Raw genomic sequence first — 16,988 nt, 5'->3', positions numbered from 1 at the left:
TATTAAAGGTCTCCAAACACCTTCAAGTAACCCTGAGAGCTTTTGGGGGCTTATTAAATATATACTAGGTTAATGGTACATAGAAAGGGCAGGGGCTTTAAATAAGCACTATCATGTGGACCTATATATATATATATATATATATATATATATATATATATATATATATATATATATATATATATATATATATATATATATATATATATATATATATATATATATATATATATATGTGTGTGTGTGTATATATATATATATATATATATATATATATATATATATATATATACACATAGTGAGATGCATTAGGTCTAGTGTCCCAATAAAATCAGCTATATTAAAGGCATGAGACTATGGTAAGATAAGCATTATTAAATTGAGTCATACACCACTGAATAAAGATATAAAGTCAGTGACCTTAACAAAAGAGTAAAGGCATGACATATCATCAAGTATTAAACTTTTTTTTTTTTTTTTTTTTTTTTTATAGTTTTTATTGAGGTTTATGATAAAATGACATACAAATACAAATATAGGTGAAACTGCTATGTAACAACGAGAAACATCATCATACAGTAAGAGCTCAGTAGCTATCAATATCAAGTCAATAATAGTATAATATGCAGTAGTTTCTAATGACAGGATAAGAGTAGACGATAGTATGTCATGCGTAGAGTCCCAAGACTAAGAAAACCTCATACATTTTTTACTTTTAGGTATTATAACGTTTCATTAATAAGTAATAGACAGTAAAACATGGTGCATACGCACTTATCAAAATGTATATTAACATCAAGCTTATGATGAGAAACAGAGATACTCAGCATATACATTACATACATAAGAGAACTTACATTATATATAGAGAACATAGTTATTATATAATATTGGTAATTGCGGTTATTCACAAGGGAACCGCAAATTAAGTATCTGGTCTAATCACAAAGAACGAGAATACTATACAATAAGGGGGGGAGGGAGGTGGTAAAGTGAACGATTATACGAAGATATGTAACCTGGGAGCCAAAAGGTTCATTATGTGTCAGGGAGGAGTTACTTAAAGAAATAAATGTAGGAGGGATAGGAGGAGATAAGCCGTAGTAGCATTGGGCACTATCATCATCTATGTGTGACTAGGCATATTTGGGTTGCTAATAAGTGCATAACAAGAAACTAATGCATGCTAGGGTAGTGCCAAATTCAATATGCTAGAGTCCCAAAATCTAAATGTACAAGTGTGACATAGGCTAAGTATCTCAGCTCTGATAGCTCAAGGAGGAGTGGAATATGAGTGTATTGCATAAATGATCAAATGAATGATGGGGAAATGAGTGAATAAATGAATGAGGGAAGGGGTAAATGAATGAGTAGATAAATGAGTGGGGGGGGGAAGCACGTTAAGTGGGTAAATGAGTGAATAAGTGGAAGATTCTTCAGAGAACTGGTATAATGAATGTTGAATGAATGGTTGAATGGGTGAAGGGGGGAGGAGATCTGCGGAGCTCCTATACTTAGAGGTAGTGATTAAACTCAGCAGTATAAACCGTACAGTATGTCTAATCTAATTTTGGACACCTGATCTCATTCTTATTCTATAAACCAGGTAATGACTGAGTCTTTTTTCTTTTAAAGAAGCAAAAGTGATATCTGCACAGAAAACTTCTCTAAGCTCTTGATAAGGTTGGACTTTTGCAGTAATAATTAATAAGGATATATAGGGACACATGAAGCTTCCAACATAGAAAATAACTGGACCTTCAGAGTTAGCTTGTGCGGTCCCGCCTCCAGGCACGGGCCCTATGCCCATCGGCAGGAAAATCTGTTAAAACCAGCTCTAGATAGATCCTACAACTAGCGTGCTCCATGTCCACAACAAGTTTTTTTTTTGTTTTTTTTTTAAAGATCTGATCTTGGAATTATCTATGATTGCAAAGTAGTACATGTAGCTGCTAGCCTGCAAAAGCCATATAATATAACATAAGACAACAAATCAAAAACATATTGTGAACCCTTCATAATCTACATAAAGGAAGTTCTTTTCTATTGTGGGGATTACACATAAAATCCAACTAGTAGAACCATTATATACAGAATTGACCAACACATGAACATAGCAAGGGATATAGGAATGTTTCTGTTCGCAGCATATTATAGAGAGTAGGTACCAGATTAAAACTGATGCTCCTAGTGACAGCGGTACACCCCTATAGAGCTTAGAAAGATATGGAGCACTTATGTAATCATATGGGGTGACTGCGAAATTATTCTGAGCAAAACATATAGCAACAGCTACTGCAAATTCAAACAACACTGGAACACTTTTAAACAAGAAGTCATGACATAAAATAAGCACAGGGAACATATTACATCTTTGCACCACTTTAAACTATATTGCAGAACAATTAGTCTTTGCGAATCACGATAGTAAAAGAGAATGTCAGCAATGTCCCAGCATAGTGAAGGGGGTTATTTATGTTAGAGAGCACTGAATGATAAGAATAGCAACATTAGGTAGTCTTAATACATAGGACAAAGGTCCTGCATTATATGGCGCTTTTGAGTATCCCTCAAATTGTCCTATCATTTTCTGTGACCAGAGGTGTTTCTTTTGCTGGGGACACTGCATCGATGGTCAAATTAGCCAATGCCTCTCCTCCGGTTCAGTGAGATACTGGCCAGCCTAACAGGTAGCTCCATATCGTATTTATTGGGGAAAATGGCCACCTATCTCTTGCACTGCATCATACCTGGCAATGGGATCGAATCAAAGCAGTGTTTTGATGAATCAAATTGCCCCCTGCTAGATCCGACACTCGGTAGATAGAAAAATTGCACAATAGGGCACTCAACTACCATATCGCCTGTCGGTCCCCACAGATCATCACGTATGGGCTCAGCGGAATCTGCCTCCATAGACCGCTGCGTGGCATCTAGCTCGGCGGTCTGCAGCACGCCTGCTAGCCAAGTTATAAGGCTCTGCTCTAGGGCTTGAAAGCGAAGGTCCAGCAGTCGTTTAACTTCCTCCTCCCATATAGCGACCGAATCCACAGCTCTGGCAAAATAGCTTGCTCTCTCGGTATCCTCCCTACTTCCAGTAGGACAAACAAGCTGGGCCCGATAGGCAGAGTAGGCCTCCATGGTGCAGACAGCTGTGTTGATTGCTAAGGGTAAGAAACCTCTTCAGATTTAGATACAAATTCTTCCCAAGAGGCAGGAGCATCCTCCCATGTAAAACATATCCATAATTGGTATGGTATAGCTCACATAACCAGACTTTCTATACAGACCTAAACGGAGGCCTAAACGGAGCTCACAAGAATGCGTCTGCCATGATAGGTTGCTGGCTCCGCCATCAAGTATTAAACTTAATCCAACTATAACAAATTAAATGCATCCGTAATGTACTCTGAAAGGATTCAGTCAAAAAAGTTCAACAAGACAGAGATATGAGGTGTCAAAGATAATTGTCAGTCTACTCCTGATCACCAGGCTAGATAGTTCCTTGTAGCTTCCATCATAAGTTTAGTTCCCAGGTTTTTAAAGGGACACTCAAATCAAAATTAAACTTTCATTATTCAGATAGAGAAGGCAATTTTAAACAACTTTCCAATTAACTTCCATTAAAAAAAGTGCACATTCTTTTTATATTTAAACTTTTTGAGTCACCAGCTCCTACTGAGCATGTGCAAGAATAAGCGTATATGCATTTGTGATTGGCTGATGGCTGTCACATGGTACGTGTATGCATTTGTGATTGGCTGATGACTGTCACATGGTACAGGGGTAGGGGAAATAGACATAACTTTTAAAATTGTCAGAAAAAAATCTACTATTCATTTGAAGTTCAGACTAAGTGCTATTGCATTGTCTTGTTATCTTGTATTTGTTGATTATGCAAATCTACTGTGTTGACTGGTCCTTTAAGCAGCACGGGTCTTCCATATACAACGTACCAAGCAGGGTTTGTCCAGACCGTCACCATGGGATCAGCAAAGGATATCAAAAGAATGAAGCAAACTAGATAATAGAAGTATATATATAGCCTTACAGCAAATAAGGGGGCGCTAGGGGTAATAGAGGTACAATTGTAAACCTATAAAATCTATAAAAATACAATTGAATTAGGAAATGTGTATTATGTCTAAAATGACTCAAATCCTCTCCAAATGAGAGAAAATTTGCAAAATAGAGAACAAAAGTTCTTTTCAAAATCAAGCAGAATGTCCTGCGATGGCTGCCTCCTCCTCACCGACTGGTCCGGGTATAGCTATGGAAAATAGAAAGAAATAGAGGGGCGCTTCATGTGTGGTATCATCAGATGTAAAAGCCAGTAATAATAGTAGAGCCAAAAGGGTACTCACACACTTCAGAAGCACACCAATGTGCTGGTAGGAGCAGGCTGCAGATTCATATAGGTGTGGCAGCTCACCTCTCAGGCAGTGCTGTAGTGCTAGGTAGGCTTAGGAGCAGAATTGGGAGCTAACTTCTGATTGGTGGCTGCACAGGGATGCCTCTTGTCATTGGCTCACTGTATGTGCTGTGCTAGCTCCCAGTAGTTCACTGCTGCTTCTTCAACAATGGGTACATTTTTCTGCAGCTAAGGGAAGTGGCTACTAGATCTTGTTCCATTAAAAACGGCTCCATTCTGATTGGAGACTCTGTAGGCAGCCTGTCGCAGGGGGTCTGTCCTGGGGTCTCCACCCGGTGGATGGCTGTGGTGGTAAACCCCGGGAAAGTAGAGAACATGTCACTTCTCTGTTCTAGAAGTCGCCGGACCTGCCTTTTCTGTCCGGGCTCTAACCTGTTGTCTAGGGATATGTCATCCACCCCCTGGGGGGTGTCAGTAGGTTCGGGCAGCTCTGGCATTGGAAGACGTTCAGAGTCCTCCACTGCAGGTGCACAGATAGCGGCCACATCTCTGGGTCTTTCTATGTATGCCTTCAACATGTTCACATGAAAGGTCCGACAGATTCTTTCATCTGAACACTTTGCTACCAGGTATGTGGTGTTGTTCCACAACCCGGTAGGGTCCTTGCCAAGAAGCCTGTAGCTTGTCTGTTTTGACAGGCTTCAGGGCGAGGACCTTCTGTCCCACTATCAGGGTTCAGGTACGGGCATTGCGATTGTACCATCGCTTCTGTTTGTGCTGAGAGGCCTGAAGGTTCTCACGGACCTGGGCTGCCAGATCCTGCAGCCGGTCCCTGAGCTGGAGTACATACCCCACGACAGAGTCTTCTTCTCCCCCTGTGGCCTCATACCAAATCTAGTGGGCCCCTAAACTTTCGACCATACAGTAGTTCAAAGGGGGAAAAACCTGTGGATCCCTGAGGCACCTCTCGATATGCAAAGAGGAGATGCGGCAGGAACTTTTCCCAGTCCCTGTGAGTGGCCGAGAACATCCGAAGCAGTTGCTTTAGGGTCCCGTTAAACCTCTCACACAGCCCATTTGTCTGGGGATGGTAAGGGGCGCTGTGCAGGGGTTTAATCCCGCACAACTTCCAGAGTTGTTGAGTGATTTCCGCAGTGAACTGTGTTCCCTGATCGGAAACCACTTCCCGAGGGAGGCCTACCCTGGTGAATATCCAGAGCATCGCATCTGCTATGGTCTCCGCCTGGATATTGGCCAAGGGGATTGCCTCTGGGTATCGGGTGGCGTAGTCTACCACCGTAAGGATGTATTTCTTCCCTGATGGGCTGGGCCGAGCTAATGGCCCCACGATGTCTACTGCTACACGGCTAAAGGGTTAATCAATAATGGGCAGGGGATGGAGGGGGGCTTTCGTATGATCTCCGTCTTTCCTACCTTCTGGCAAACCTCACAGGATTTACAGTATTCCTTAATACCGGCTGTAATGCCTGGCCAGAAGAAGGTCTGAGTCAAGCGGTGGTGGGTCCTTTGTTTTCCTAAGTCGCCGGCTAAGGGAATGTCATGCCCTATTTTCAGCAGGTTGAACCGAAACTTCTTCAGTACGACCAGCTGGCGTTTGGGCACTGGACCGTTTCTCCTCTTGGAGATCCGGTACAGGAGCTCACCCTCCCACTGGAACCGTTCGTCTCCGGGGCCCTGGGCGTCAGCATCTACTCGTTCTCGGTAAGGGGCTAGGGTCGGGTTGCTCAAGGTCTCTTTGGCGAAGTCGGAAGGGGTGGCCCAGGAGGGGGTGTCGGCAAGTTCGGGTTTAGTGGGGATGGTTAGTCGGGGTAAGGTAGGAGTCGGGGCAGTAGGTCTTACCTGGGTCCCCGGAGTTGGTGAGGTGGCTTGGCATCTGGCCTGCTGGTGGGTAGTCACAGGGCAGGTGTCTGGAGAGGTATTCCCCAAAAAGGCAGAGACAAGGTGGCCGAGGTCGTTTCCCAACAGGACCTTGGCAGGGATGTTTTGCATAACCCCCACTTCTACATTGCAGGCGTCGGTTTTCCAGTCCAAATGGATCCAGGCAGTAGGAACCCTCAGAACAGCACCTCCCGCTACCCCTACAGCGAGGGTCCGTCCAGTGCAGCCAGAGGGGGGAACAAGGTGAGGCTGAATCAAAGAGATGGTGGCCCCCGTATCTCTCATTCCTTGAGCCGCCTGCCCGTTAACCCAGACAACTTGCCGGTGTTGTTGTCGGTTGTCTTGGTCCATTGAGCTGACATGGTGCAAGACACCCACTTCTCCTGTCCACTCAGAATAGGGGTCAGAGCTCACTGTATGTGTACAATGGGCAGCAGCCTGATAGGTGCAGGTTTGAGGAGACCACCACGAGGTTGAGGCAGGGTTCCTTGGTGGCTGGGCTGGGGGTTTCGTTGTCTGGCTCGGCAGTTCCGTATAACATGTCCGGGGTGTCCACCCCCATAACACCACCGGGGATTGCTGCTTCTGGCCGGGTAAACAGGGGGCGGCCGGGTTTGTGGCTGCCGAAAGACCGTTGGGAGTCGAGCTGGGGGTGGAGGGGAGCGAGTTGCTGGCCAGGGGGTCGGTGGCTGCCTGGCAACGGGCATCCACATGCTGATCGGCCAGGGTGGCGGCTTGGTCAGCTGTTATGGGTCCCTTGTCTTTTACCCAGTCCCTTATCTCTGCTGGGGTGCGGTTGTAGAACTGCTCCAGGAGGATGAGTTGAACAGCTTCGTCTAGGGTGGTGATGTGGCACCCAGTAACCCAGGAGTTCAAGGATCTAGCTAAGTGGTGGGCAAACTCGTTATACGGCTGCTCCTCTTGTCTTTGTAGTCCCCTGAATTTTAGCCGGTGAGCCTCCGGGGTGAGTCCATACCGAGCAAGGATGCGCTCCTTCACCCGGTCATAGTTGCCTTGATCTTCGGAGGGGACAGTGTGGAAAGCCTCCAGGGCCCTACCGGATAGTTTCCCAATTAAGATAGTAACCCTATCGGCATTAGTGACCCCATGCATCTGGCACTGGGTCTCGAACAGCTGTAGGTAGCGGTCGATATCCTCGCTCCCATCATCCTGGAAGGTTCAGAAAGCCCCGTGAGGTAGTTTCTTGGGCCGGGAAGGGGGTCCAGGGGATCCGGCATGAGCTCCAACATGTGTATCTTGTTGGCGTCAGTCACTATCCGAGTAATGATCTCCTCGGGGGGGTTAGGTCCATAGAGAGCCAGTTGCCACTGTACCTCCCGCTGTTTGTCGGATGTCGTAGTCCCTGGAGTGTAGGCTGTACTGGACTGTCCTCTGCTTTGGTCGCTGTCCAACCCACCATCCTGTTCGCTAGCCCGATCGTCCTCCATCAGTTCGGCTACGAGCACTGCCTTTGTCTTGTTGCCGGCGACTTTCCCTCTAGTCTGCAGCAACGTTCTCAATTCTTCCTTCCGGAGCCCATGGTACTGCTCCATCCGGTAAGATCTTCAGTTGGTATTTTGGACGTTCCAGGTAGACGGAAGCATCCCACCTCTGCCAACCAATGTGACGGATACCCCGCTACCCTGACTGGGTAGCGCCATCGACCGGGTCCTTCCTCTGCCTGGAACAAGTGGCTATGTAGCCCAAGAAAGTGATTCTGCTGGAGCTCATCTAAATAACTAGACAGACTAGCATATTCAGGTGAAAACAAGAACTGATTTATTGCACAGAAAACATAGCTTTTATACATTTCCAACACATGGGGATTTAGTGACTACACAAATAGAAACAAAATATGATACAATGAGACAAACATCAGACAATGGTTAGTTAAACAGATTCTAATCACATCCTGACTTGCAAAAGGACAAATGGATGACTCATACAATTAACAGAAAAACACTTCACATCTAGACTAGATAACAACAGGGGAAGGTTATAGGGGTAGGGGTTTAACCCTTGCAGCCTGGTATCCATGACAAAAGGGATATCTATCTTTTTAAACAATAAAAATTCAGGTGTTGACTGTCCCTTTAAATGCTCCCTAATGTGGGACCTCACTTCCCTGGTTGAGCAACCGGTATACTGAACCTAACTATGTTTCCAATGATGGAACCCCTCCTCAACACAAAGTTGCATCCATCGGAAATATAGTCCTTCAAGTCATCCTCTGCCGTAACTATTGGCAAATGTTTAGTGATAATACCACAAATATCTTTAAATTGAGGGCTGAATGTAGTCATGAAAATAGGTTTACATACATCAAATTTTGTGTTGTGGCGAGAGCTATGATTGCCAATGAGAGAAGCTCTGTCCATACGAGAGACCTCTAGCAATGCTCAATTTAACATTTTTAACGAGTAGCCTCTTTTTAAGAGTGATTGTTTTAGCTTTTCACTTTCTAACAGAAAATCGGACATCTCCGTACAATTGCGTTTTATGCGTATAAACTGGCCCTTTGCCACCCCAAAACCTGTGTGCCTGGGGTGGCAACTTCTGGCATACACAATTGTATTTGATGTTATCGATTTTCTGTAGAGGGAACTGCTAACCTTAGTGGTGTCTGAATTACCACTGAAAGTGATGTCAAGATAGGGAATCTTTGACTTCTCATATTGATGAGTAAATTGTAACCCCACATTATTGGAATTTAGATAATATGCGAACTTCAGTTCCGGTCCAAATTAAAAGGAGGTCATTGTTTGTACATAATACACAAAAAAATTCAAACATTTCAAACTCCCATATACCGTATTGAACTGCTATAATATAGTGAAAATACATTACATGTTAGAAGAGGGAAATTAAACAATAAAACATAACTCTGTAGAGGTTAGTCCCTTCGAGAATGTGTAGTAAGACTGTCATTTCACACTTTTAATTGTGCTGGGATCAGTCTTCCTAGTGAATATGGGTGGCATGTAGAAAGTTAAGAGGAAAGTAAACAGATGAATTAAGGAAAATACATAGTGATCATCCAACTCCGTCCCTCCCGATCTGGCTCCAGTCTACCACGTTGGAGTGTAAGGGCAGCATCGTAAAAGGTACACCATTCTGTACTGAGAGATCTAATACACTGATACAATTGGCAAAGAGACCCGCATTCCCTGAACAGCACCATAATAATCAATCCTCTCAGAGCCACTCGGTTAAACAATTATGAAATTTAGCTGCGGGGGAATCCTGCATGTATCTCCATGGGAGCTATTCATGTTTACTGGGGTCAGTGAAATTTCCATAACAACCTGCCTTTGCTGGGCTGTGGCAATTATTACACCGCTATCGGCTTCAAACTGGGGCAATGCTTGGCTTCCAAGGTTTTCTTGTGGTCTTGCGCTTTGACCTCTGATTCAGCGGCTTCTAACTTATGCATTGGTCTGATCTTTCTTCTAGACTATTAGTGTGGAGCAAGATTGTAGCATTATAAATAGTCCCAAACTCTGCTTCCAACTGCATGCAAAACTGTGTATAATGGTAGTTTAGAATGCGTTCCACTTCTTCCAAAACGATCCGGGATGCAGTCAACATTATGTGAAGAAACTGTTAATTTATAATAGGTTCCTTAGTTTGAACTGATTGGGTAAGTTATACTGTAGTTAGTTCTATAGCAGATTTTCAACCCTGCTCATTAACCCAGAGATCTGGGGGGGTGGGAAGTAATACACGGCAGCCTAAACCAAAAAAATCCTTAGCCTCTGTAGAGGCATACATAATGCTGTCTGCTTCCATAGGTATTTTCCCTCATGGTTTTATCGAAGAGCATAGGAAGGTATTGCGGTCCTGGTGAGTTCTCTCAGAATCCACCAATGTTCTGTAGAGGATAATAGCTACCAGAGGAGCATACTATATGTGCAAAAACATACCAAATAACTCAAATAATTGTGCTAGAATCAGGAGCCTCCTCAAGATGCGCTTAACTAATTCAGCAGTCAGCTCCGGCCCCCCCTATCTGTGTAGTTTGATAGAGCCGAGTTTCCCTGTTCTATGAACATCTTTCTGGAAACTGAGAGGGAATTTCTGATTACTGTCCTTTTGTGGCATATTAATTCAAATAGGGGTTAAGGTCTGAGTAAGTTCTCTTTATTAGGGTTAGTTGAGATTAAGCGCAATATTTAGGCGTATCTTAGCCAATTAGTGAACTTCCCTCTACTGAGGTCGCTCAATTGTTCTCTTGTTTTTAGTTTGCCTTACTCCAGAAGATAATATAGGGGGGTAGTGTGATCCCATTTCGTCATCCTCCTATATCTATTATCTAGTCCTCCTACTTGCTCTACGTTTATGGGCATGGGGAACATAGGGGAGAAAACTGTAGTTATGTTGTTATGTGTGAGTTTAATTTGGTCCCAGATAGAAAAGAAAAGTTTGTGAATATCTAATTGAGAGCATTGTGGGGTCTCAACTAATTTGAGACCCATCATAGAGCTCCTACATTGGGCGTTTGGATTTGGGAGACTAAGGCAACCCAGGCTTTAGTGTCTGCAGAGATGTGCCAGTCGAGTATTCTTTGTAGGGTAACTGCATCAAAATAGTCTTAGATATTGGGCACCCAATAGAGATGACCTATATAATGTGCTCTTGTTTATAGAAGGTTTGCTTTCACCCAGATGTATGAAATTATTGATATAAAATACGTTTTTTAAAGAAATGAAAAATATTTTTTTTTATTGAAGTTTACATCACCAAAACCACTGCAATTTCAGTTGCAATCCAACATACAGTAAATAGGTATAGGCAAGAAAATGAAACACGCAAAACAAATATGCCTATGAATAGCCAAACCATGAACAAATGAAGTAGCAACCCTACTTAAAAGGACAGGAAATTCAAAACCTTACTTTTGTGATCCAGATAAAGCACGTAATTACAAAATAAACAACTTTCCAATTTACTTCTATTATCTAATATTTAGATAAGTGCACAGCGGAAAAATTTGTTTCGGACCGATTCAGATTTTTTTTAATTTTGTTTTTGATCGATTCGGATTCGGATACATTTGAAAGTATTCGTTTAAAATTCATTTGGATTCAAATAAATTTGGATGCATTCATTTCGGATTTGATTTGTAAATTCGGAAGTTCGGTATGTGTTATGTTGATTCAGATGGTTCCAAGTTATACAAACAGAATTATTTCACTGTTCTAAATCTCACTAAATGTAATTTTTATACTGAATTGTGATTAGTCCATGGCTATTTGTTACAAATGCATTCGGATTAGTTTAGTTTTGTTGCTAGGGTAATCCGGAAATTCGCTTTGAATCTCCGAATTAGGCAAATTCGTCCGAATTTTGAATGGGAACTAAACGAAACGCACATGTCTACTAATATTTTAGGTAGGCTCAGAAGCAGCAATGCAATACTGGGACCTAGTTGTTTATTGGTGGATGCACACATATCCCTCTTATCATTGGCTCACCAGATGTGCTCATTTAGCTCCCTGTAGTGTATTGTTGCTCCTTCAACAAATAATATCAAGAGAATGAAGCAAATTTGACAGTGAGAGAAAAAAATGTTTTTCATGTCAATGATGATTAAAAAAAACAACTTATCGGAATAGTACTTATATAATATTAGGACCCATCAATTTAAAATATACAGTGCCCTCTACTAATATTGGCACACTTGGTAAATATGCGCAAAGAAGGCTGTGAAAAATTGTCTTTATTGTTTAACCTTTTGATCTTTTGTTCAAAAAGTACACAAAAAAAAACTTTGTTAAATATATATGTGGCACAATTATTGGCACCCTTTTAGTCAATACTTTGTGCTACCTCCCTTTGCCAAGATAACAGATCTGAGTCTTCTCCTATAATGCCTGATGAGGTTGGAGAATACCTGGCAAGGGATCTGAGACCATTGCTCCTTAACAATCTCTCCAGATCCTTTAAATTTCGAGGTTGATGCTGGTGGACTCTCCTCTTCAGTTCACCCCACATGTTTTCTATGGGGTTCAAGTCAGGGGACTGGGATGGCCATGGCAGGACCTTGATTTTGTGGTCTGTAAACGATTTCTGTGTTTATTTTATTTATGTTTTTGATCATTGTCCTGTTGGAAGATCCAACCATGGCCCAGTTTAAGCTTTCTGACAGAGGCAGTAAGGTGTTCATTTAATACCTGTTGATATTTGATAGAGTCCATGATGCCATGTATCCTAACAAAATGTCAAGGTCCTTTGGCAGAAAAACAGCCCCAAAACATTAAAGAAAACCACCATCATATTTAACTGTGGGCATGAGGTATTTTTACATATGGCTACCTCTCTGTGTGCGCCAAACCCTCCTTTTGGTGTTTATTGCCAAAAAACTCTTTTTTTGGTTTCATCTGACCATAGAACCCGATCCCATTTGAAGTTCCAGTAGTGTCTGGATACACTTGAGTTTTTTTTGATGAGAGTAGAGGCTTTTTTCTTCAACCCTTCCAAACAACTTGTTATGACATCGGATAGTAGTTTTGGAGACTTTCTGACCCCAAGACGCAACTAACTTCTGCAATTCTCCAGCTATGATCCTTGGAGATATTTTTGCCACTCGAACCATTCTCTTCACAGTGCGTTGAGACACAAGTCCTCTTCCAGGTTGATTCATAACATTTCAAGTTGACTGGAACTTCTTAATTTTTGCCCTGATGATGGAAATGAACATTTTCAATGCTTTTGCCATTTTCTTATAGCCACTTACCATTTTGTAAAGCTCAACAACCTTTTGCTGCACATCACAGCTATATTCATTGGTCTTACATTGTGACGAAAGACTAAGGGAATTTGGCCTATGTTACCTCATATTTATAACCCTGTGAAACAGGAAGTCATGGTGGAACAATTTCCTGTTCCTAGTCACCCAGAAGTACTAAAAATTGTAAAATATCAATGGGAATATACTTCAAATATATTTTTCTCATATGAATTCATAGGGGTGCCAATAGTTGTGGCACATATAAATTTAACAAAGATTTTTTTTTTTTTTTTATAAACCTGTGTTGTGTTTGCAATTGTTTGATATCCATGAGAGCAGAGTACGTTTGTGTATTTTTTTAACAAACTATCAAAAGATTAAACAAGAAAGACCATTGTTTTACAGCCTTCTTTGCTTATATTTATCAAGGGTGCCAATATTAGTAAAGGGCACTGTATTTTAACTGGTTGCAAGAATCCTTTAAAGTAACTCAAGTAATTAAGTAATCACTGAAGGGAATAAAAGAGGGAAGAAAGAACAAAAGATGAAAGTTCTATACTACGGAGAAAAGAAGTCCAGATCTTCCCTCAGTGAGTCATGATCCCAGTCTAGCTCACTTAAAGTGAAAGTAAAGTTAATATGTTTCGAATTCATCAGTGCATCCAATATAATAATATTACTATGATAGCTAACTTTATTTTATAAATTTATTTAAATAATTAAACTTTTTTCATTATCTTTTTTCCTACCGTTACACTGCAAACTCCTCCCATCCTCTACTTCCTATTTTTCTGTTCGGTGACTTATAGAGCGGTCCCACCCGCTCTATACGTATCTCCAATGCACGTTCACAATGGCCAGTCTCTAGGGCATGCGCTTCGCGTTGATACCAGTCTCCAATGCGCATGCGTTAATTGTGCTAGAAACATAGTACTCAATGAATAACAATAATGTAGTAATTCAGTACTAGGTTATTTGCCAAGTACAGCAATGCGCTTCTCAGCTACGGAGCCATCTGTAAAAGCAGATGCTTTGAATTTTTTTTGTCTAAGAATCAAATGTGCATGCGCGAAACGGGAGCGCGCTCTAAACATAATATGGAGGAAAAACTTTTGGGGCATGCGCAGAATAAGATGTGGGTGGATGACGTCCGCCTAACGGCCAGATTTTCAATTGGGTATGTAAAAAACGTGACCAGGAAAGAAAAAAAAAAGAATAACGGGCTGAATTAGGAGAGGAAAAATATATATTTATTACGGCGATAACTTTTTTTTACAGATACATGAAAAAAACGATGAATGAAAATGATATTCTTTCATGTAATTGGCAAGAGTCCATGAGCTAGTGACGTATGGGATATACAATCCTACCAGGAGGAGCAAAGTTTCCCAAACCTCAAAATACCTATAAATACACCCCTCTCCACACCCACAATTCAGTTTTACAAACTTTGCCTCCTATGGAGGTGGTGAAGTAAGTTTGTGCTTAGATTCTATGTTGATATGTGCTTCTCAGCATTTTGAAGCCCGATTCCTCTCAGAGTACAGCGAATGTCAGAGGGTTGTGAAGGGAGTATCACCTATTGAATGCAATGGTTTTCCTCACGGGAGATCTATTTCATAGGTTCTCTGTTATCAGTCGTAGAGATTCATCTCTCACCTCCATTATTCAGATCGACGATATACTCTCGTATTCCATTACCTCTACTGATAACTGTTTCAGTACTGGTTTGGCTATCTGCTATATGTGGATGGGTGTCTTTTGGTAAGTATGTTTTCATTACTTAAGACACTCTCAGCTATGGTTTGTCACTTTATGTATTATTATAAAGTTCTAAATATATGAATTGTACTTATATTTGCCATGAGTCAGGTTTATGTATGTGACGGATACCCCCGGCTACCCCGACTGGGTAGCTCCGCCAAAGGGGTCCTGCTTCCTCCCTGCCGACTGCAGCTATGTAGCTTGCAAGTGACCACAGCCTGTAGCCACCCCTGATGCCCGACAGCATCAGTACCCAGGGTCCCACCCTGTGGCAGACTCCAGCTACCCAGACTGGGTAGCTCTGCCTGAGGATCCTTTCTCTGCCTGGAACAGACTGCTATGTAGCCCAGGAAAGTGATTTTAGCTGGAGCCCACCCAAATAACTAGACACACTAGCATTCAGGTGAAAATAGAACTGATTTTATTGAAAACACACACTCCTTTTATACAAACAGCTCATCTTGATAAGACAGGGAGACAATGCCACAGTTTTCCCGCTATTCCCGCCCCTCCAGACTGACCGGCGCCTCCATAGCAACCCTAGTTCCACAGAATCCCAGGACACAGTGGTGACGGTTTTGGGGTGATCCTCGGTCCCCAGATGCCACAGTCCAAAAATCAGCATGATTCGTTTCTGGGGACCGGAGATACAGTCCGTTGAAGTTATGGGGATAGGGGTGTCCAAAACCCCCGGTTCCCAAAGGAGCTCCCCTCTGGTAATTCCCCCACCTCTTGACGTCCCCAGGCTCCCACCTCTTGTCCTCCCCAGGGGCTACTAATCCCCAAAAGAGCGGAGCTCTGGGGCACATGGTTGCTGGAGCGACCAGGGGTAAAGGTAGTGGGTGTCCTGCTGTCCTGTGGCCGACCGGGAGTTTCAGGAGCCCAGCCAGCCTGAGAGGAGTTAGGCGGGTGTCCATTGTGAGGAGGCCGACCGGGAGTTCCAGGAGCCTGGCCAGTCTAGGAGGGTATCACAGATACCAGGCTGCAAGGGTTAAACCCCTACCCCATATAACTTTCCCCCTGTTGTTATCTAGTCTAGGTGTGAAGTGTTTTTCTGTTAATTGTGTAAGTCATCCATTGTCCTTTTGTAAGTCAGGATGTGATTAGAATCTGTTTAATTAACCATTGTCTGATGTTGTATAATATTTGTTTCTATTTGTGTAGTAACTACCCCCATGTGTTGGAAATGTCTAAAAGCTGTGTTTTCTGTGCAATAAACCCCTACCCCCTATAACCTCACCCCTGTTGTTATCTAGTCTAGGTGTAAAGTGTCTTTCTGTTATTGTGTGAGTCATTCATTGTCCTTTTGTAAGTCAGGATGTGATTAGCATCTGTTTAACTAACCATTGTCTGATGTTTGTCTCATTGTATAATATTTGTTTCTATTTGTGTAGTAACTACCCCCATGTGTTGGAAATATATAAAAGCTGTGTTTTCTGTGCAATAAAGCAGTTCTTGTTTCACCTGAATATGCTAGTCTGTCTAGTTATTTAGGTGAGCTCCAGCTAAAATCACTTTTCCTGGGCTACATAGCAGCCTGTTCAAGGCAGAGAAAGGACTCTCAGGCAGAGCTACCCAGCTTGGGTAGCTGGAGTCTGTCACAGGGTGGGACCCTGGGTACTGATGCTGTCGGGCATCAGGGGTGGCTACAGGCTGTGGTCACTTGCCAGCTACATAGCTGCAGTCAGCAGGGAGGAAGCAGGACCTGTTAGGCGGAGCTACCCAGTTGGGGTAGCTGGGGTATCCGTCACATTGGCTGGCAGTGGTGGGATCTGCTTCTTCCATACGGTTCCTGCTGACTGAGGAGAAGTGCCACAGTAACCAGTAACCATGGAGGCCGAGTTCCGATGGAGAATGACAGAGGCGCTGGCCCCACTGCACGGTCCTGGTTCTGCACAGAACGAGAGGGAAGAGAGGAACTTTTTCTGTCAGCGACTCTGGAGGAAGGCTCTCCAACAGGAGCGGGACTGTTTTGGAAAGGTCCTCCCCACTGATACAGAAAGGTACTGGCTCCAGCTAGATTTACAAATGCCTTTCCTGGGAGAGCAGCCCAGGGAGGAACAGCTGATTGCCTTACATGGAATGATCCAAATAGAGATGGTGCTGGAGGATGGCTACCGAACCCTCCAGTGGTATGCTATGCATGTGCGATCATGGCTGGAGGAGGTCTACCCAACAGAGGGCTTTGGCTTTGGGGGCCCTGGATTACTATTTGAAAAGATG

This window comes from Bombina bombina, chromosome 1, assembly GCF_027579735.1.
Source record: "Bombina bombina isolate aBomBom1 chromosome 1, aBomBom1.pri, whole genome shotgun sequence".
Lineage (NCBI taxonomy): Eukaryota > Metazoa > Chordata > Amphibia > Anura > Bombinatoridae > Bombina > Bombina bombina.
This window is presented reverse-complemented; position numbering follows the sequence as displayed.